The sequence below is a fragment of the Anser cygnoides genome, chromosome 4, assembly GCF_040182565.1.
Source record: "Anser cygnoides isolate HZ-2024a breed goose chromosome 4, Taihu_goose_T2T_genome, whole genome shotgun sequence".
NCBI classification, from domain to species: domain Eukaryota; kingdom Metazoa; phylum Chordata; class Aves; order Anseriformes; family Anatidae; genus Anser; species Anser cygnoides.
Window position 1 is genome coordinate 62362598 of NC_089876.1, and position 23379 is coordinate 62385976.

The window sequence follows — 23379 nt, forward strand, 5'->3', positions numbered from 1 at the left end:
TTCAGTTATGTTACCCTCATTGCCTATGCAAATATGTGTGAATGCATCAAAAATATTGCAGACATAAAGATAACCCTCATCTGTTATCTCTTCTATTGTGTTGGGAAGTCAGGCTTGTTTTACCTCAGTGGAATTATTCATTAAGACAAGTTTTCAACATCTGGTTTGTATGTCTGTATAAGGATCTCTCTTCAAGAAGCAGTGGCCCTTCCAAGCAATCAGATGTGTGGAGGCTCAAGGGAATCTCTCAGGATCCGAGGCTCCTTATTCACACTTTTTGTTAGGTGTTGAAAGTTATTTGATATGAATACCCTGATCTGTCCCTCATCCAGCACCCTTCCATGGTGTTTCTTGGAAAAAACTGGTGGTGGCTACTATGGATAACTTCTCTTTTAACTGATAACACAACACTTTTCTTGTCCTGGTACATTTCTTCACCCCAAAATAGACTTGGCTGTAAATCTATATCTGTTCTTTGGTGGACTAGCGAAACCTCTCAAATCCTCTTTAGATTCTTGTCTGTGAGTTTGTTGAAGGCAATAACCTCAGGATTCAGAAGTGAATTTCATTAAGCTTTAGGAACCTGAAACTATGTTGACTTTACTTAGTTATTATCTATTCTGTTCTTTTTCTATCTGTTGACACAGCTAGGCTGAAACTCACAGTCACGTTTTGTTGGTCTCCAAGGACATATACCATTGCTGCCCCTTCCCAGGATATGCACAGTTTTAATAAGAAAGAACTGAAGATTAAAAAGATCATCTACTTTATCTTTCTATAGATCACAGGCATGTCATTCAGTCCTGTGTTTCATGAAAAGGTAAAGCACTCATGAGGAATAGGACTGATATTCCTAGAGATGTAGGTTTTCTGCAGAAGTATTGGATTGTATTTCAAAACTTGGTCACTGGCTCAACCTTCCCTGTGTATGGGTCAAGAGAATTTGCTAGCTATCAAGGAGTAGGGAGAAAAGAACAATTTTCCATGAAACCGACTCTCTGAGTGCACTTTTGGTATTTAAGATCCATATGAATGATCGCTTTGAATTTTTATTGCTTAGTGTAACTTCACATCATCTCTGGCATAGAAAAAATATACTGTTTTCTTGGTGGATTACTGTTTCCTGTATGTTCTCTCCCCATTTACTCAGTTTAAAAAACAAGGGAAGGTCAGACTGATATGTGATACCAGAAAATGTTTAGGAATGAGATTAAGAAATCGATAAAATTAAAGATTTCAAATCTTCAAATGTACTGATAGTTCTTACCTATAAGATTGACAGAGGTGTGCGTTGAGTGTGCTTGTTTGGTCTTGTTGTGCAAAATATGCTCACAGGTATTGAATTCCTAAAGTGGTCATCATCCCAGATGTACAGCATGTAGTTTATTTACAGACATTTTAAAATTGGGAGCAATAAATAATAATACAATAAATAAATAAACAATACAAGTATGAAAAATATGAAATATTTGCTCAGGTAAAATTTCAGTTACTGCAATTTTAAGACTGGCATTAAGTCCTGTTGTGATATAACGATCAGAATGCTCAGATTAATAGTCTAGGAGGACTAACGAGAAATGTGCTGAAACCAGAGCTGGAAGTTTTGTGCAGCTGGAGATTTATAAAATAAGAGCATAAGCAATGAAAGGTTCATAAGGAGACAATAAGACTTTTTCCCGCTGGAGACTCCTTGGGATGGACTGCTGGTGAGTTTCTAAAAACTGTTGATGAGTATGCTCTGACACTGAGAGGTACCGCAGGGACCACAAAAAATCACTTTGACCACTTGGACCACTTGGAATCACTTTTGCTGAAAGTGCTGTTTCTGATTTAGTGCATGCTTCAGGAGAACATGGAACACCAGAGATCACAGAAGCTTAAACAAACCATGTTATTATTTCTAGCACTCTGCTTACCTGATTTTCTTCCTTTGCATCTCCCTCCTAACCCATCAGGACTTTCCAAGCAGACAGTATTAAAAACAAATGCTAAAAATGGGAAAACAAATACAGCTTGTTTCTGGTAATACCTTTTCAAGACTACTTTTCTCCCGATTCATAGAATTAAAAAAAATATTTTCCAAAAATACATGGTTATACATAGAAACTCAATGAGAGGAACAAAACTTCAATTAAGAATATGAGTGAAACTGTGTAATACAAGTATTTGAAATCGACTTTAAGGTGGAATACAGAACAGGCAAAGAACATTATCTGAATATATTTTTACTAAAAAAAAAAACCAACACAAAACCAAACCAAAACAAAACAAAAACAAAACTAACAGCTATCATTTATTACATTTCTGAATCCATGAAGTCATCAGCCCTACTGTCCCTCTACCCTGAAAAACAAAAGATCTTTGTTACACTTACCATTTTCTAAGGATTTTTTTGGAAAGAATTTCAACAGTAGAATAAACTGAGTACTCAGTAGATAAGCCTTTCTTGAGAACAGATTTCCACATTATCAGTGTGTGTTGGAAGACCTTGCTTAACTGAGCCTAGTCTTTCTGAAAGTAATTTCACAAAACAAATACCACTTCTATCTATCAATTCCCAGGGCATGCACCATCAAAATGCATGGAAAGGCTAGGGTCTCTCTTCTGACTTATGTCAGGCTATACAGAAACTACTGCAGAGTCTGGGAGATGAAAGCAGAAGTATTAGTCAAATCGTGAAACAAAGGCTCATTAAGGAAATCATTTACAGAAATGGGCATCTCTAGTCTATTACCCACAAATTGCTGCAAGGCACTCAACAGCTGTCTGTGAAAGGAAGGCAAATCATTCACAGGGACTTCTAGGAATAATTCATCTTTAGTTCTTTAACAAAATTAGGCAAACCAAGAAGGCTGTGGCTGCTTAAGATGAAAGACATGAAAAATACCCAATCTATCTTTCTCTTTTGTCCCCCATTAGAATGTTTCCAAGTGCAAATAGCTTTGCAAAATATCCATTTATATGAAACGATCTGTCTATATTTTTTTCTATATTCCACCCAATACTATTTACACTGCCTAAAAATATGAATCTTACATAGATTTGGTATCTTAACTATGTTATAACTTCTGTTGTGGGGAGAAAAAGATATTCAAAGAGATACAAGGTCTGTTTAATTTTTTAATATGGTCAGCCTCTCAGATTTGGCCTGTTTCTCAAACTATATTAATTCCTTCTCTTAAGAGGTGGACAAATTTTTAGATTTTTATACTTGTATTCTTTCAGCTAGTTCTTACAGAACAATATGCTTGGAACCCTAATTTGAGTATCTTTTAAATAAACTCTTCAGTTGGGAAAATTCAGAGGAATAGCTTCACGAATGTGGAGGAAAGGAATTGAAGAAACTGTATGTTAAAAAAAAAAAGAGAAATAAAAAAAAAAAAGAAAAAAAAAGCACCAGTTAATGTGTGTGGAAGACCTGATGCTGCAAGTGTCTAGCAATGGTCATTTTCAGCTACTGCATGCCTAGAAAACTTTTACCAGATGATATTCATGGAGTTAATTGGAAGTTTTTTTTTGAAACCAAAACATTTTAAGACTTGTTCAGTGTACCATAGTGAAGAAGGCTCATAAATTGCAACAGCAGAGAAAAGAATTTCTGAAAATCTGTAGTCTGGGGGACTACAAAAGATGCATACAGAGCAAAAAGCATCAGATGTGCCATAAGTCATCAGACTTTCTCAAGCTTAGGTGAGAAAAATGCATGTTTGAACATCATGCAGTGAGTACTCAGTGAATTCTGTCTTTCTGAGGTCTGCTGCATATGTTCCACAGGCAAAGCCTACTAATATTTATGGAATTCGATGTCACAGACTTATCTGAGTTACTTTGAATAAACAGTTTAGCTCTACTGTGTATATTAGAGCACAAACACATATATGAGTGCTTGGGTACAGTTGATGTGCCTGGATGTATTTACAGAAAAGCTAAACAATGTCACTGCATTTAGAATGTAGGTACTGAGTAGCACAGTAAGAGTAACTTCCTACTCTGCCAGCTATCCTTCAACATTTCCTTAACTAACTAAATAAAATGTCAAAACAGTGTGTGGATAGCTGGATATGCTGAAATAATGTTCTGTTTATTTTGCTGTTTTTTTTTCTTCCCTATTCAGTGTCCCATTCCTTTGTCTCCCTTGTTCTCTGTTACATTTTCTTTTATATTTTCATTTATTGTCAGTCACAATTTCATTCATTGTTTCCCAATGGCATTTAAATACTTATTCCATGGTTTTACAAAGACTTAATTTAAATCCATTTGACTCCAAAGTAGCTATACTAATCCCTCCCCCAATTTATCTCACAGCCATTGAACAAACTATTTCTCTGATTTTTCAAAACAGTCTTCTCAAATTTCTTAATCTGCTTTCAGAATAGTTTCTGGCCTCTCTCTCCACTCTACTGGAAAAAGTATTCCTAAATTCTGTTGTTCTGATAATGCATTTCATCAAGATTAATGTCACTTTTTTGGGGGGTTTTGATTCAATCTATGGAAAATAGCATCTGGATTAGTCACCACAGAGGCACAGGATTAGAAACACCAGTGTAGATATGGCATATCCATTTTGCTTTGAAGTGCTTGAAAAAATATGAAAGATATCAGTTTCCAAACAGGAAATATATAGAGAGTAGTTAAAAATGATTTTTCTTCATTATACTATGCCTACCAAATTCCATCAAATCTGTAAAACTGGAAACAGTTTGTTTATCTGTTCTGTCTTCAGGTAAGGGCATCTAACAGCTGTCTACCTTGAATCTTGTTGAAGAAATACATGAAACTAGACAACTCCAACTTCTTGGAGTCTTATTTACTCTTAATACGTCCGCCATAAAGGCTTGGGTGAATTAATTTAGTCTTCAAAAGTTAGGCATAATAGGATGAGTACACTGTCTATTTTTTCCCTGGAAAACCAGGGATAACAGTTGTACCCCATGACATACATCTGTAGGTTTATAAAAGCTATTACTATTTAGCATGTGTTTAATGGCATGAGATATCTGCTATTTTCACGATCAATTACATCAGTTCAGGGTCAGGTATGCTCTGGGATGAGCAATATCTGTATTTTTGCAATTATATAGTAAGCATGTAAAGCAATCTGATTCCCTTTTTGTGGCCACATTCTGTAATATGTTCCTTTGTATATCTTTTAAAATGACTGATACTAAATTTTTTAAGTGGAGATTGTGGAAATATTAACTGGATCAGCTGTGATTTCCTCCAGCTCTCCTCTGATCTTTAATGTTCAGAAGCTTTTAAATGAAGTTGATTGATAGTTGATTGAAGTTGATTCTGTCCAGTGATAATTTGTTTAAGCCATTTTGTCAGTCTGTTTTTCTGTACCTTTTATTATGTCTTACCTACTTTTTACATGCTTGTGATGCAGCAGATTTTTCCTCACATACTTTCCTTGGTTTGTTCTTTCAAACTTTCCTTTCCATGCAATAGTCTATGTTTGTATTTTGCTCATGTCCATAACCCAAATTGAGGTCCTCAAAAATACATATTGATATATTTATCAAGAACATTAAAATTGACTTAATTTGGAAAAATGGTTGTTCTGTCAATGTCAGTAATATCTTTATTTTGTTGTAAAGAATAGCAGAATAAAAGACTTTTGTTTTCATGATGCTGAGGTAGAATATTCTGTTTCCTTTTGTTTCCATCTATGCAACCATTCTAATAATTGGAAAATAAAGTATTTGGAAGAAGAAACTGGCTTTAGTGCTTCTGTTGATGATTTTCCACTTTGCATTGAACACTTAAATATATAATGGACTAAGGAGGTGACTCTTTACTTCAAAGACATGGAGTATACATTTACAAATGTCTTCTGAATGCCAGCCACTGCTCCAACAGATATTTAAGGATTTCATATAACTTTTATCATTCATTTCATGAGTAGATGTGGGAAAGTGATTGTAATTAGGTTGCTCGTACAGCATTTGAATAGGTAATATCATAAAGTGTAATTTTGCTGTGTTTGTGATGATTGAGGATGTAGCCAAGACAAAGTCTGCAGGGAAAGATACCTCTGGCTAGACATCTCATCTATCATATTGTATGTTTCTTTATTCTGGATATAATGGACATTCAGAATACACTGCTAAACAGAAAAAATCCTAAGAAAATTATTTTTTCTGGTGTCACTAATCAGATCTTAAGAGAGATTTTATTTTTAAACCTTGAAAATTATTTTGTAGTGAATTTAGCAGCCGTAAATTTAAATGAGTGTATAACTGCATCTATAAATCATTTTTTTTTTTTAAATAAGGCGTAACTGTTAAATTGTAAAAGTAATAATAATCAGTGTAGGCTTATGGAGTCCTAAGGTGGAAGAAGAAATATATTTGATTTCTCCTTGATTATATTTGAAACAGCACAGTAAACTTCACAGTAAGATTATCTCCAGGCTGAAATACTTTTTTTTTTTTTTTTTTTTTCTGCATTGAGGCATTATTGGATATTATTGTCAGTCCTTTAAAGACTTTTTTATGTAGTATCCGCTGAATTCTTACCTATTCTAAATAGAAGAATATACTTTTCTTCCAGTCTGCATTTGTTTAGTTATATTTTTTGCACCTTAGGTATTGTAAAAGGGCTGTCTTATCAGAGCTTTGTTGTAGGAAATATTCTCCAGTATTTGAACTTGGAGTATATCTGTCATCAGAGTAAAATATGGTAAAACCAGTATTGAGATGTTCCCATGTGGTGTTAATTAAAATGAGATACTCCTGCTATCAGCAGGCAGTAATTAAATTATATTTTCTGCTAAACTTGTGTTTCCTTCTAAGTCCTGAATACTATGTAGGCTGAGAGTGTTTTCAGTGTTTCCTAATATTGTATTTTTCTGGAACTAGTTCTTTAAAGTAACCATTGAAAGATGGAAAAATTCTACAGGATTTTTTTCCCTTTTATTTTGCTGGCTAGAAGTGAAAATGAAATCTAAAATATTTGAACAAATTTTTGCCCGTGCTCAATGATTATAAATGGTGGGTTGCTCTTTTGTCAAGCTTATGTATATTCCAGCAATGGTAGGTTTGTGTGTTAAAAATAGAAAAGTACATTTAGCAGTTCATTAATTGCTTAAAATAGGTAGGGAAACATATTACAGCTTCTGCTGATGAATATGGGTAGTGAATAAAATGTCAGTAATCTAGACCATTTCACAGTCCAGCTGAATTTACCTTTCTTGAACTAATTTATTGAGAGAAGTACATTTATTTTACTATTCTGTATTTTGTTGCTTGTTCAGTTAAAACAAAACATAACAAACAAAAAACCACCACCACCAAAAGACAAAAAACCGGGAGGCACTGCAGCTCATTGATGTGTAATGCAGATAACAGAAGCCAATTGACAAAAATATCTGCATCAAGTCTTAGCTATCAAGTAATTTTTCTCAATTATTTCTTTGGGAAGATAAATATGTTTTTGTATGCAAAACTTGATGTTGTATTTAATTATCTCTACAGATACAGTACTTCAATAAGATTTTAATTAAGAAGTCCTCTGGCTATCTCTTGAGCAATCTGTTTTGGAATAGGATTGTAACTGCTAGGTAATGAAGACTCTGTTCGTGATATTTCAGCTCTAATTTAAAGTCAATTTTCTTGTCCAAATCTTTGGCCTTTTCTCCAAAAGGTTGCCATCAGAAAACTTACAAGAAGTCTTTCTGATGAAGTCATTTTGACTTGTCAGTTCTGGTAATGATAAACATAAGCCCTCAGAGGTTAGATTACAGCAAGTGTGAAAGCTGATGAACTGATATATTGCACATAGGAAAATATTTTATAGATTTATTAAATAAAAACATTATAAAATACCCTTAGTATTTTTTTTATGTATTAAATAAAAGTGCAAGTAATATAATGTAATTTAATTTACATATAAATAATAATTTAAATTAACATTTGCATGAAATCACATTGTGAACATAAAGCCAGAATAGTAATTTAAAATTTCAGTAACTAAGTTTTTTACTATTATTATTTTTTAATCTGTAATGTCATATACAAATACTATAAGGACTTTACAGTTGAAATAAATGCATTCTTGCTGTGGTAATCAGTACTTAAGTGCTCCAGACCATACCAAATAGCAGTGGATAAAAATGAGGACTATCTTTTCCTCAGGAGACTTTTAAAAGTGATCCTAAAGCCAATATGGTTCTGAAGCAGAGTCAATAGTGTTAAAACTACCAAGCACAAGAATTACATATCCTTTCTGAATCTATGTATTTATACCAGAGAGGCGATCTGCAGTGCTCTTATAAATCCTGTTATCAACACTACTAACGATATATCACACTGATGGGGTTGCAGCTTAAATACTTGAATTTGTACTTCAAGTTGTGACTTTGTTCAGGATAAGTTATATTCCAACTAATCGCCTCCTCTCTTTGACAGCATTTTTCAAACACTGAATGAAAATGCTTATCTCCTTGTAACTGAACTAATGCTTGGATGCGTCATAAAAAACCCCAAACCAAAAAATACAAACCCTCACAGAATATATCAGCTCAGAAGATGACTTTTTATGCTGTTGAATGATGGTGAATCCAGGCAGAAGATTTAAAAAATCAACTTCAGTAATGTTCCTTCCATCATGTGCCTCTAAATCTAATTTGCTTTTTGCTGCCTACAACAGCGTTTCTGTTTGTTTAGACATAGCCTAAACAGAAAAGCCTTACTCTCTGAAATCTTTTAGCATGTAAACTTTACAAGGTAAGATAGATCGTTACAAGAAAGATCATCAACTACTGCAATTTTTCTGTAATTCCTTGGTGTCTCACCAACGTAACAATTGCTGAAAATCAGCGTCAAGTTAGAGTTGTCACCAGCTAAGTACACTTAGCTCATGGGCCCCAGTGCAGTAAAGAAAAAACTGTATTTAGATAACGAGGTATAGAAAATAGGTGTAAAAGGAGATGGTCCTGCATACCAATGCCACTCTGCATCCACCAGGTGTAAATTCTCACAACTCTGTGCAAATGCTTACTTATTTTTTTTTCTACTTTACTCCAAACTTTTGAAGAGGATTAGCTGCTTTCATGGTCTGTCACATATGGCTTGAATTTTAATCTTGACTGAGGAATTTCTGTAATATAATACTGTAATGGATTTTATGTCAAGAAACTGACAATGTTCATGAAATTAAATATACATTTAAGTTTTTTTTTTTTTTCTTTTTTTTTTTGGGGGGGGGGGCGGTGAGGGGTGGGTGTGAACACTTGGCCTTAAACCAAAGAACCATTTTAATTTTTAATTCTATTGGTCCTTCATTTCCTAAGGAGACCTTTTAGGGGCCATTTTATATCCAAAAGAATTTTGATCAAGTGAAAAGACTTTAAAGTAACTGTTGCACTGCTGTGATGTCTTATTATTTACTGTGTGAGAAGCAACACTTTCTTTACAATGAATAGTTTCTTATACTAATCACCAGTCACAAGAGCACAACTACTCAGTTTCTAATGGCAGCCTGTTAGAAGATGGAAGTGTTTCTTAATTTCTTCTTGTGCACTTTAGTTACTGTCTGGTATTGTTGTACCTCAGAATAAATGTTTCTGCTACTAATGGAAATGCTTATAAAAGTGGACTCAATTCCCCTAACTCAAGTTATCTAAACCAGTCTCTTAAAATTATGCATTGAATTCCTTATCATATGTCTTATGCTTTGGAAGAAGTTTATATATCTTGCTCTAATTAACATTGATCTTGTTCCTGATGTACTGAGCTCTCTCAGTGGAGTTCACAGTCTCTTGAGCTCTGTCCAGGGAATTAGAAGTGTGTATAGTCCAATTAAATATTTAATCAGACCCTTAAGAAAATATTTTCTCCTTATTCCCTTGTTACAAATTGGAATTTAGTCTTGATCCAAAGAAGATAAGATGGGAAAGGGGTACTGTGAAATAGAGTGATTATAGTTTTCCTATATGATCTCAGAATAAAATCAAGACAGAGCTCTAAGTCTTCTGTTATTTACTTCTGTTCTGTATAAATATAGTCAGCATGAAATGTGGAAGAAGCATGTGCCAGTCAGTACCATCAGAAGCAATAAAATATATATTAAAAAAGAGAAAGAACAGAACTCTGGCTTTGAAATGCCTGCTGTCATTAGATTGCACAGAAACAAGTAGGCAGAGAGGGAAACATGGGGAAATCAATGAGCTACCCTTGATCAGCTTGATGGATGCTGGTGCTAACTATTGGCCTGATGAGGTGTAATATGTTAAGACAAGTAGGATATAAACATTTTTATCTGTTGGGTTTCTGTTTTCTACAGTAAGTGCCAAATAGAATGCTTAGAATTAGTACATGAAACTTTTTTCTCTAAATATTTTCTGATTAATTGCACAAAGTCAACATGTATTTTTGATTACACAAGTACAAGTATACTGCAACTTGCACAAAAACAAAGGAATATTACAGTGATCTAGGCACACTTCTAAATGAAGTTATATTGCACCTGAGGATTGTGTCCATATTGCCAAATTCTCCTTTCTGTGGGGAAAGTGAAGCCTCTAGGTCAGTATAATGGGAAACAGCCTAAGACAAGACTCAAAAATGCTTAATGTTGCCAGTGAACTTGCAGCGAACTTTTGATTTGGGATGGAGAGGGTCTAAGGCTTTAGATGTGTGTTGTGCTAAAGGCAGAATAAATTTGACCTGCTATTATTTCAGCAGAGTGAAAGTGTTTTTTCTCTTCTATTATACCGTTAACTCAGTATTTTTAACTCAATGTCTTATTGGATTCTTCATAACATATACTGCAGCCCTTAGGTAACCGAAGGATAACAGAGAAAATGATTTATCAGATCGAAAAATATTATTACTATGCCAAGGCAACCAGGTAGTTTAAATAAGGATCTGATGTTACTTAGGAGGCAAACTTTCATTACGTGTATAACGATTGCAAAAGACCCATTATAGGTTTGTGGGCTAATGAAGTAGATATGAATAATTTTATTAGTCGACTGCAACTCAGTAGACCACTCAGTCCTTAGTAAAAGAAACATTACAGTGGTAATGGCAGAGATGAGCGAATTAGACAAAAGGGAGATTGACTCATGTCTTCTGTCAGTTTCCGAATCAAACTTTGAGTAATGCCTGACTTTACTGTCAAAACTGCTCAGATGTGTGTCTCTGGTGGGAATATTAAAATCTACTCCTCCTTTAGTTTCAGTATCCTTTCCACCTTCAATGATCTTGGGTTGTAATTATTACAGAGAGGGCTGTATTTACTGTATTTGCTGTGTTTAATGATGAAGCAGTTACCAATAGTCTCATTGGAACGTCGACCTAAATCAGAAACATGGTATCCTGATGGACTTTTTTTCTTTTTTTTTTTTTAATTACTTAAATTAAATATAGTTTTATAGGGCTGCAATAAAAGGTGATCACTCCAGAATTTCCATTCCAAAGTTGGTACAGTATACCAGGCTCTCTCTGTAATTTTTAGTTTCTGATATTATTTGGCTCTCAGATAATTAGCAGTACATTGCTCTCACTTTAAAGTATACTTTAAAGCAACATAACAAGAGAGAAACTGGTATGATGAGCTTTACTTCTTGTATGAGCTTTGCTTCTTCTTTATATCTTTCCAAAACTTCAGACCATGGTAGACATAGAAAACCAGTCATGAAGATTAATCCAACTGGATGATTTTCATGTATGAGAAGGCGATTCCTGAAAGATGTTGTTAACATTGGGAAGGTGATGTGTATAAACTGATTCAACTAATAGATGAGTATAAACTGATTCAAATATAGAGGCTTGTAAGAAACTTCACCAAAAATCTCTAAGAACCATAATCTACCATCATATGGTAAAGCTTAAAATAATTATAAAGTTATACAGGACCCCTGAAAAGTGGGATTTGTAAACGAGTATACTGAGTTAGTAATGCTTTTCTCTGTGTGTTTTTAATGATTTTGTTATTTAGTTCTTCATAGCTGTTGATACTGAGATTTGCTACATCCCAGTTAAAAATAATAGTGCAGTCTTTTTCTGCAGTATTTTTATTTTTATTTTTAATTTGCGTTAGCCCTTATTCTCTGCTCTACCAAATATAGCAGTGTTGAAAAAACCTAAATGCAGTAGAAGTACAATCCCACATGCAAAGACATTCACGTATTAAAATACAGTTTGTAAGAGAGAAAATGATATCAAAAGTTAATAAATTAGTACAATAAAATATATCACACTCCAAGATGGAATGAAAACTGTGAAGTGTTAATTGCTGACTTCTAAGAAAAGAAATGAATGGGAAAGAAGAAGCAGGAAGAAGAAACTGATAAGGCTAGAAATAGCTGTCATAAAAGGTTTAAGTATTTAAAGGTTTATCATCAGGTCCTTAAAAAGGAATATGCTTCATATTCTAGAGATGACTTTGAACTAAAGTCAAGTAAAAACATTTCCTAGCAGAACAATCTGCAGTTTACCTTGTATTTGCAGTTTACCTTTGTATTTGCATTTACTACTGTTATTTTTTTCCTGTTTTAGGGGTCTTGTTTTTGTTAGATGAGTGCACATTTTGGAGGCAATTTGTTAGACCTGAAAGGAACAGGAAGTATTACTAAAATGCCTTTAGCAAACAACACACAGCAGGTAAGGATCATCCATCCATCATTTCAATACCATGTCTAATGGTATTGTCTAGCTCTTCAAGCTGTTTGACAAGCAAACAATATATCAGCTTCTCAGCCAAGGCACTTTCAAAGTAAATTTTCTAACTCCATAAGCAATATCCATAGTGGAAAATCATAAGATTCAGAAACATTTGTGATGATTTTGAGACAACAAGAGTTGAACAAAAGAACTAGAAACATTTTTAGCTGATATTTTGCAAGCAGTTTTGCAAGCCTATAAGAAGGTTTCTTTCATATGTTTTTTTTTTTTTTTTCAAAATTTTCTCAAGTAAATAGCACCTATAAAATAAATTATCTCCAACTTGAAAAGGGAGCATAATTGTTTTGGCTTATAGTTGAGAAAGTGACTTATTTTTGGTTTTGTTTTCCAACGCATCAAGAGACTAAATGTCTACTTCATCTGAAGTAAAACAATGACATGGTATTACTAGAAGAATCAATGAACCACCACAAAGGCTATTGTATTGAGTCTAAACTGTCTGCTGGCATTGATTTGTGAGAGGAGATGAGCCTTACATGTATTAGGTAGTAGTGTCAATTACATTGATAAGAGGAACAGTACAGTATCTTGGTCATACAATCCAGAGAACTCACTGGCTTCCAAAAACATGAACTATAATCATAGCAAAGCTCTGTCTTTATGATATTTTAAATAATTTTCCCTTTCTTAGTAACAGTCTTTTAGATTTTTTTTTTCTTTGTAACTTTTTTGTTAGTTTCTCATAACTGGAATCTTCCTCTTATAACTGGAACCTTCCTGAATTGGGATTCAGTGTCCAGCTTGTAGATAATTTACGTGTGGGTAACATAAACCATTTCTGCAGCTTCCATCTTTCTCCCAGGGAGATGAAAAAAGGCCCTTTTGCAAACCTGTTGAGTTTACTTGTTGAGAAGTAATTATCCTTACTACTCTAAGGCTTTCTTTTTTATTTTTATTTTTATATTTTATTTTATTTTATTTTATTTTATTTTATTTTATTTTATTTTATTTTATTTTATTTTATTTTATTTATTTTATTTTATTTTACTACTGAAAAGCTTTAGATATCCAACTAAACCTTCCCCTCTACAGCTTAATGGAAGAGTTCCTGTGCTCTTCCTCATTTTTACCTATTTGAAAACCAGTATCAAGGTTTTATTTCTAAGACTATTTCTTAGTCTTTTGTAACTTAAATTCCCCAATTCTTTCAGTCTGTTCTTATAGGTTACATATTCTGTGCCACTGATCATTCTTCCCACTTATCTGTTCTACCTTCACTTTGTTCGTTTTTGCTGTGGGCAGACTGCAATTGTGCTAGGCTATGCTTGTAAGCTTTCAGCTGGATAGTAAAAGAGTTATTTAATGCTTCAAAATAATGCTTCTATTTAGTACGTATGTATTTTTACAACAGCTTGTTGTTCCTTATTTGTGATCACATTGTGATTCACTGTATTTCCCTTGTTTACATGGGGTGTGGAATCTTGCATTTTTCCTTTGTAAATTGCATCCTCTAGGTACCTTCTCCTTGTGTACTGACTGGTTTGAATACTAATGCTGTTGTCTGGTATGCTTGCTGCTTCTTTCAGCTTGTAAATTTAATGCATGTACTCTTCCATCTAAGTCAGTAAGTAACATACATGTTGAATAATACCAGAAGCAGGACAGACTCTTGTAAAACCTTGCTTCATGTGTTCCTTCAATATGACAATGTGATAGTTCCTTCAATGTGACAATAGTAATGACTCTTTCTGGAGAATGCTTTTATTCTAGCTATTTTACTCTGTCTTGTTCTATGAGAATGTTACATTAAGTAAATGTCAGAAACCTGGATGAAGCCAAAATACTTCCTTCCTACTGCATTTCTCCCTCTTCCAAATCCTCTAGTTCTCCCCTAGAAAGAAATAAGATCAGCTGAACAGGTTTCATCTTAGTTATTGTCCACCAATCTTTTCCTTCTATACGCTTACAAACTATTATTTAATATATTTTTACAGTATTTTTCCAAGAACTGATATTTAACTAATCTATAATTCTCTTGCTTCTACCCATCTTTGAAGCTTCTTAAGGCGTGGCCTGAGTCCTTTTCCCTTTCTCTGGAAAAGCCATATAGAGGTCCAAAAGCTCTCTGGACCTATATGGCCTTTTACTAGTTCTCAAAAGTAAAACTGAGGTTGACTTCTCTAATTCATGTAGGCTGAATTTCATCAGCCTTGGCTAAGAATTCTTAGTTGATTACAAATTCTGACCCTTTTATAAGCCAGTTCTTGACCACTACTGATGTTACTTGTTAGTAAATCCGATTTTTAACAGATATTTCCTTGAAGCTGAAATTGATTAATAAGTGAAGTTTTCACGTTCTTGGTGCCATCTGTCATTTACATTCCCTTTTCATTTATTTTCCTGCTTGCTCCTCAGGTGTTTGTGAAATATTTTTCCTGTTACCCTTTGTGTCTCTTGCATTTTGTAGCTGGTTTCGTGTAATAGCTTGTGGCATCTGTTCTCTTACAGTAGAGAGCAAGCTTTATTCAGAGATTTGTACTTCTCTTCTAGTCTGTGTTCAGCCTATAGAATCCTCTTGTTGCGTGGTGCAGGATTCCTGATGAGGTGTCATTGCAGCAGCTGGAGAAGCTGGTAGTCTCACCAGAGGGCATGGTATCTTGGCATTCACCCTTTCAGTGCAATTGAGTCCCATTGGGGCTTAGCTGGCTGCAGGGGAGCAGAAAAAAGTACCTCAGTGCCTGTTTTCTATACACACAGAAAAACAGTAAGAGAGAAAATGAAGTAAGAAAATAAACACACTGAGAAAGATGAATTCTTGCATTTAATTGATCCCACTGAATCTATTTATGTCTAGTTATTTAGAAGCCTTCATCTATTGATGTTCCCCAGGTAATCATTCAGTAATAAACAGTAACTCTTCAATGCATGCCAGATACTATTAAGGTGCTTTCTATATTCCAAATCTATGGTGCTTCAGATAATTCTGAGCAGGTCCATTAGTATGTGTGAAACTGTATGAGAAATCCATTCTAAAAAAGGGATGCAAAAATGATATCTTTTATGACCTCTCTGGAAGATATTTGTCAACTCTATTGATTCTATTCAGTGGCTTTGAATTAGCTGCAATCTGTAGCTTTATTCCCACTAATTTATGATTTAGAAATCTTAGCATAAAATTGTGAATAGTTTGCTTCATCAATATGAGTAAATGCTTATGCTTTCAACACTGAGATACATTTTTTACATTAAATAAAATATATTTAATAAACACAACACCCGCTTTATCACTGAATAAATATAGAAATATCTTAACACTCAACTGCATAAAAATGTAGTCAGAAAAAAAGTGCATAGTGAAAGAAAAAGCTTGGTCCTTTGAAATTCAGCAGTATGAAATCCTCAGCATATAATCTTCACTTGTTATATTATTCTTGAAAATTTATGATCCCTGAAGGTGGGAAGTTTTAGTCTTTATGTATTCTCAGAATGCAAAATTGGTCAAAGATGATCTGTTTATTGTGGAAGCTGAGGTAATGGGAGAAGAAAAATGATAAAATCTGACGTGTCTGTGACTACCACTTGTTTTTTGTACTGTTGAAAGCTGCATTGTTTGTGACATTACCTAGTACTGCAGTATTTTTCACATTTCATCTGTCATCCAAGCTGATATATTCCTGACTTCTTCCAGTACTTCAACCAATATAACATCCTCCTCAAGAGAGAAGGATTTGCTTTGAGGACCCTTAGAAAATTCAGTGTTTATTTGACAAGACTTTCTAAATATATAGTCTTGGAAACGAGCATTCCTTCACATCAGAGGATATCAACTTAAACATTAGACACAAGAAAAAAAGAGATCATGGTGATAATGTTTGCTTGCAGAAGAAATGGGCAGAGCAGTGACAACTTTGGGCAGCAACTGTTTAAATCACCCCATGGAGGTGTCCCTTGGGGGGACCTCACTCTGGTTTTGTTGGTAGTGAAATCATTGACTTGTACCTTTACTTTTGTCACACATCCTGTGGAGACTTCTGTGCAAGCCCAAGTTGCAACCTCTCTTTGAAGGCAAGATGAGAATGCTCTCTTCCCTGACACTGAGAAGCACAAGTCTTAAAACTACCTCTCAGTGCTACTTTCAGCAGACAGGTGCACGGTGGACCAATGAGTGGTTACTCCTCGCCACTCCAGTGCCAGTGGACATGGGATAGAAATCACATGAATGTTTTCAGCGTTGTGTCACCATCATTGTCCCTGTTACTTTGCCAGAAGCACTCCTTTCTTTGCAGAGGTATACAGACAAAGTGATCAGTATTTCTGTTTAAGATTTGAAATAAGTAAAAAATAAATATTTACTCTGTAGCTTGAGTCATGTTGATAAAGCAGAAAGGATTTGGTCCTTAATAAAGTGTTATACTGTAAAGAGATGAAATTCTTCACTGATTTTTATCAAATCATTTCAAAGTTGCTTTGTAAAATAAATGTGTTTCTGTCTAGTGGCTTCCATGGCCTCCATCATCAGAATATTTCCTAAGCATCAACACAGAGCATCTTAATCTGTTTGGCTTCAGTAATTGCAGCAGAACCATGTGATTTTGATCAAATCAAATGCAAAATTGACAGTCATTGCCACCTGCTTTCCTTTCTCTGGAACTCCTGGGCAGTATAAAGAATGGATGTATTAGCTTGCTAGCTGGGGTATGCCAGTGTGTTTGTGTGAAAAAGACATTATAAAATAAGTGGTGAAGACATGAAATATTCAGCAGTGCACTTTTAATACTTGTTTTTCTTTTTTTTTTTTTATTTATTTTTGTCTGGATCAACTTTACTGTTTTATTTCACTCCTATTTTTAGTTCTTCTCAAAACTGGGGACATACTGTTAGTAGAATTTGGCTTTTATTTTATTTTTATTTTTTGTAAGTGATGTCAGTCCTGACAAGAGCCCAGATCTTTTTCTTTTTCCTGAATTTGTACACATATAACCAATTGAAAAGAAGAAGGTAAAAGAAATGCTAAAAGAGAGTCACAAAGACTATGTGGTAGAGAAATTTCAGTTGGAACCCGAACGCAAAGCAGAACAAGTGTGTTATGTTCTATACTTCTACACACACACTCTACCATTGTAATTCTTTGAATTCTGTAACAAGAACTTAAAAAGTGAGGAACTAAAAATGATTGTCACTTCCTCCTGCTTCATCCCTAGAAGGGAAGAGAAAAAAAAAAGTGTTTATTTTGTCTGTAAATATAACTAAAGTCAAGAAAGTTAACAATGATTTTAGTTATTCCAAATGTTCAAATAAGCAAAGTTTATAAATCACTCTTGCTTCATGTTTGAACTTTGATGAAATTTAGCTTTGTTAAGAAGAACAAGAGAGGGGAAAAATCCTCAGCCCAGCCCCTCATGGAGCCTGATTCCTTCTCCCCCCACTGCCCATGATCTGTAATGTTGCTGTTCAGGCTCCATTTTAAGCCCGAGTCTGCAAAGCTGCTGTTCAAACTTAGCATTTACGAATGGTTACCACAGAGTGGTATCTCAGATACCTTCTGAGTTTTCCTAGGCTTATCTCAAATACCTCTCAGCATGAGGAAATTATCACTTTTAATGGTGAAACTAGAGTTCAGCCTGAAAGGTGAAGCTGGCAATTTTTATGAAAGTTGCTTAGTAATTTTTGTGTTGTCTGATTGGCTCAGGCTATTTCACATGATCAAACAGGACAATCTTTCTCAGCAGAAATAATTTTCAGAGAGTTTTGCAGAGGCATGAGATGTATTTCAGCTGAGCTGTCTTATCCAGCTGGGAAAAAAGAACAGCTCTCTACTTATTTGAAACTGGTCAGCTGTTTGAACATGATCTCCTTTTATTATCTGCTGCAATTCGCAAGGGAATGTTTAATTTATTAATAGATTTAAGTATTTTCATTATCTCCTGATATTCAGATGGAAAATGTTTGTTTTACTGAAAATTGAATTTCCTGCTCCTGGAATGAATTGAAGAATGCTGCTTATGAAGGGAGAGGTTAAGAATATAAATCTGGAAAAAGCTTCATATTTCTCTGTTCTGACTTCAGGTGGGGACAGCCTTAGATTGCAGTAAGGTCTATGCTATCATTCTCTTATTTTTTTATTTCCCTGCCCCCCCCCCCCCCCTTTTTTTATTTCTTTTTAGAGTGGCCTGAAGCAAAGGTCAAATGACACTTCATTTCAGTAAAGTTTATCTTGAGATTTCAGTGTTGAAATATTAGAATAGTTCAGAACACAATAGTTCATTTGGGAATTACCTACAAAGATCATCTAGTGTAACTGCCTGACCACTTCAGGGCTAACCAAAATTAAAGCGTATTGTTAAGGGCATTATCCAAATATCTAAGCACAAAGTATGCATCCTTGATACTGTCATGCATTCAGGACAGTTTTAAATTGTTGAACATTTTTAGGTTTTATAGGGTGTTGTGGTCTTATGCCTTCAATTTATGTCATAGCATTATTGAAGCAATGGTATAGAAAAGGTGGCTAAATGGAGGGTTTTAGTAAGTAGATACATAGCTATTTATGACAAAATCATTTTTCCCAGCACTGAATGGGCCAAACTGTGATGTTTTCTAAACAGAAGAGATTGCACAAAGTTTTCATGAAGAATCTTTCCATTTCTGGTCAGATGTATTCTCTGACTTGCTCTCACTTCCAGGAAACAAAGATGGAACAGAGAAGCTCTCTCTTCCTTTACGTAGGTTTCTCAGCAAAGGAACATCTCTGGCCATCTGGGGGCTTAGTAAAGATTCTGGCATGGCAAGGAGTCTGCAATGTCTATAGATAACTTTGGCTATGTGGTACGGTCTATTGGCTAGTTGAGACTTTACAAGCACAAGGGCTTGTAAACAAGGACACAAACAGTAGAAAAACACTTTCTAGAAATGGAGGCCCAAAGATGACTTAAGTTTATTGACACTATTTTGCTTTGCTCTCTGCAATGTGCAGACTGCCATGTGCACATTATGAAAGTACACTTTCATTTCAGCAGAAACTGATCTTTGTTTCTGCAGTAAAACAGATGAAAATATTCAAAGTTTCTCAGTACAGAGATGAAAACAAACAGTACCCTTTATCTCTTGGTGATAAGTGTGATCTAAATTAGGATTACCATTAAAAATACATAATTAGTGCCACAATTAGAATGAAGAGCAACAGATGGCTTATTATTTAAAATCCTATTTCACAAATCAGACTGTGTGTATTGAAAGACACTAATTGCCACACTTTAATGTTATTTGGCTGTAAAATCTGTTTAAAGTTACAATCTTGTTAACAGTATATAGAGAGATGGCTATGAATTAAGAAGAAAAGTGAAAGATATGCGTATCGTTTTACTCAGCTATCTTTTCACCAAAAATGAAAAAATCAAAAACAACAAAAAAAAAACAAGAAGAAATGATTGCATAAAATAAATTTGCATGTAAATGTTTCCACTAGTCCAAACATAACATAACATGTAGAATTATATGTTCAGAGACAGAGATGGTAATGCGTGAATTTTCCAGTAGCCCACAACCTCTATCAGTTATGAAATTCACATCTAAAGAATTGCCTAATAAATTGGATTTATTTTTTCCTCCAGCTGTAACAGATAACTGTGGGGATTTTTTTTGTAAGATGGTTTGCATTTTATTATTTAATCTTTTCCATCTTTATGACCAAATGTCATTAAAGCATATGCTTCCATCTCCAACTTCTTTGCATCCTAACAGCATTCTTTAGAGGGGCATAAAAATGATAAAATCATAAGTGTTCTAGTAAAAGTAACAGCATAGGATTTTTAAACATATCTAACAAGAAAAAAACAACAACAACAACAATAACTAGGAAATACTGCAATTCTCTAACTCACTATAAGTGAAGCCATAAACTATCCATCAAAGTTCAAGGAAAATGCTAAACTTGGCTTTTGGCAAGATGGGGTCTCAGTTTAGTCTTACAGTTTACCCAGCGGTATTCAGTCTCACAGTGAGATTAGAGGCCAGTGATAAAAATAACATGAAATCATAATTGCATATGTGCTAAAAATATGAAAAAATAACAACTTTTTCCACCCATTTTGTATTTAGAATCAAACTACTTGGCTGTATGAGTACAGAAACCAGATGCCAGTAACATTTTTTTTTTTTGCCATGAAAAAGAATATTGCAGAGAGGCCAGTAGGAGGAGAAATATTTGAAGCTTGAACATAGAGAAAAAATCCTCTCTCTGAAGATAAATTCAGAATTAATTCAACTCTGCCCTTTCTGTATAATCTCTTTGATTCTCAGAGGACTATATATGAGAAACAAATGGAAAAACCTGGCCATAAGATTTTTTATTTTTTTTTTCCTGTCTAAGTGTCTGCATTTTGGAAAGTGAATGATGTGATGTGCTGAAACTTGTGGTAGTTCATGTCTAGGATGTGCTGTAGCCAGATCTGTGCATGAGGAAATGAATTGCCAGTAAATGAACCGGGATTGAAACTGCTGTGCAGAAGTTTTACAATTTACTCACGTTTACAGCCAAGAGAGGCATTGCTGTGTTTACTCAGCTTGGGTTCTTAAAGCAGGAGATGTTAAATCAGGCGATACTTGGTACTATTTAACCTTTGCCCTCATTCTTACTGGCTAAAGAATCATTTCTCAGGGAAATTTTAGTCCCATGTTCAAGCTGCTGTCATTCCCAGTCCTTCGTATCCCTCTCTAGTGGTCACAGCAGCAGCAAGCCCAACTCCCTAACACTTGGCTTTCCTCCTCTTCCTCTTAACTTCAGCCTCTCATTCCTGGGGTAGCACTATTACACTGCAAATAAATCTTGCTGCTGGCTCAAGGTTTCCTGAACCATAATCCCAAGTTTTTAACAGACTTGCGAGGTGTGCTAAGAAAATCTGTATCCCGTTTCAGTTTCCCTACTGTGTGAGATAACTGACTACCTGCACTCACCTTGCTGTGGGTCTGTTAAATGTGCAGAGTATTTCATATACCTTATGGAAACAATGGAACTTAGATATTGTCTAAGTGTCTAAATAATTTTCTTTTAAAATGACACCTACCAAATAAATAAAGTGTTGGTCATTTACTGGGGAGGACTGCATTTAATACATAGGAAAATTATCTGTTTCAGCTTTGGTGAGGTGGCATTTTAATTATTCCATGTGTTTTCTACAAAATCTTATGTTGAAAAAAAATGTCAGCAGGTGTTTTATTGGTAGAGAATAATACAGATGAAACCACAGAGTTGTTTGTTTGTTTGTTTGAAAAACACTCTTAAAAGCATATGGAGAGTGTAGTTCAAATCCTGTGGAAGTCTTATTGACATCTGGAGCCTGGCTTGATTTACAGGTTTGATTTTACATGTATTCTGTAGCTGTTTTACAAAATTTGTACTCATTTTTCATGGTTAATGGCCATATGTTCCTACTGCGTTTTGAGTCTATGTGGGCTCCATCTGGTGCCTAATTGAACACCTGAAATTTCTTGTTACTTGATAATTAAGGATTCTTTGTAGACTAGTCAATGCAGTGTCTGATTGATAGAATGTAGGCTCAAAGAGAAACAAGAAGAGCTTTTCAGTAAATATTTCACTCATTATATGGCTGTTGAGTGGGGGTGATGGGAATGCATGACTGAACTCTTGCCACTTAATTGATTTTCTAAGCGAAACTAAAAGTGACATGGTGTTTGATCTCAATAAAGATGTGTACAAATAATAAAAAAAGCAAAATGCTTATTGAAAGCATAACGTCCTGTGGAGCTAGTTAGATAAATGTTCTGATTACAGACAAAGAATAAGAGTATTTTTCACCAGCCCAGGATATATAGACTGAAGAGTGGTGTTTTATTTGGTATCTTATGAAATATGATTCTTGGGAATTCCAGTCAGTAAATTAAAACAGATATACCTATTTCTAATCTTGATATTTTGTTCTCAAGTTTCAGCTCATTAGTCTGACAGTAAAGCAGGAATTAAATTTATTAACCTTTCTTACAATGTGTTCAGAAGTGAATGATCTGCACTGATTTTACAGATTGTATTGAAATCCTGAGCAATTGTTCATTTACGTATTTCTGACAGCAAAGCAGTGGGGAACTGGATGTCTTCTACTGTGTTTTCTTTGAGCTGGTGAGCTCTATATAAATCTTCAGACCAGTCAAACTCAGAAGCAGAAATTGCTACATATAAAAAATGCTCATTTGAATGGTAATACAGTGAGAATGACAAATTTCCTCTGAAGGTTTTAGTCAAGCTTCTTTGGAAATAATGTAAGTTTACTCATGGTTATTCGGAATTTTCTGAGATATCAGTTGTCAGGCTTTTCAATCATATGTTACAAAGTAATGAGGAAAGCAACTCTATAGTAGATAATTAAAACAAACAAACAAAAAAATATTTTTAAAACCAGCAATGTAAAATAGTAGCTGAGGTATAAAACATATATTCATGAAAGTATAAAACATTCTTTAAGTATAAAATAAACATTCATTATACAACTTTGAGGTATTTTCACCATTCAGATGCTAGCTGGTGCCAAGCTTTATCTGTCACTCTGACACTGATTATGAGGAATATCTAAACCAGTATAAAAAAGGTCTTGTGGGGGTTTGCTAGCACAGCTGTCTCAACAATAGAACAAGGAAGAGTAAAGCTGAAGTCACCATGGCAGATGACACAATCACTGTCTTCTGGTAACTCTTTACTGGGAGCATCCTGAATATGCTACAGAGTGGCTTGAATCTTTGT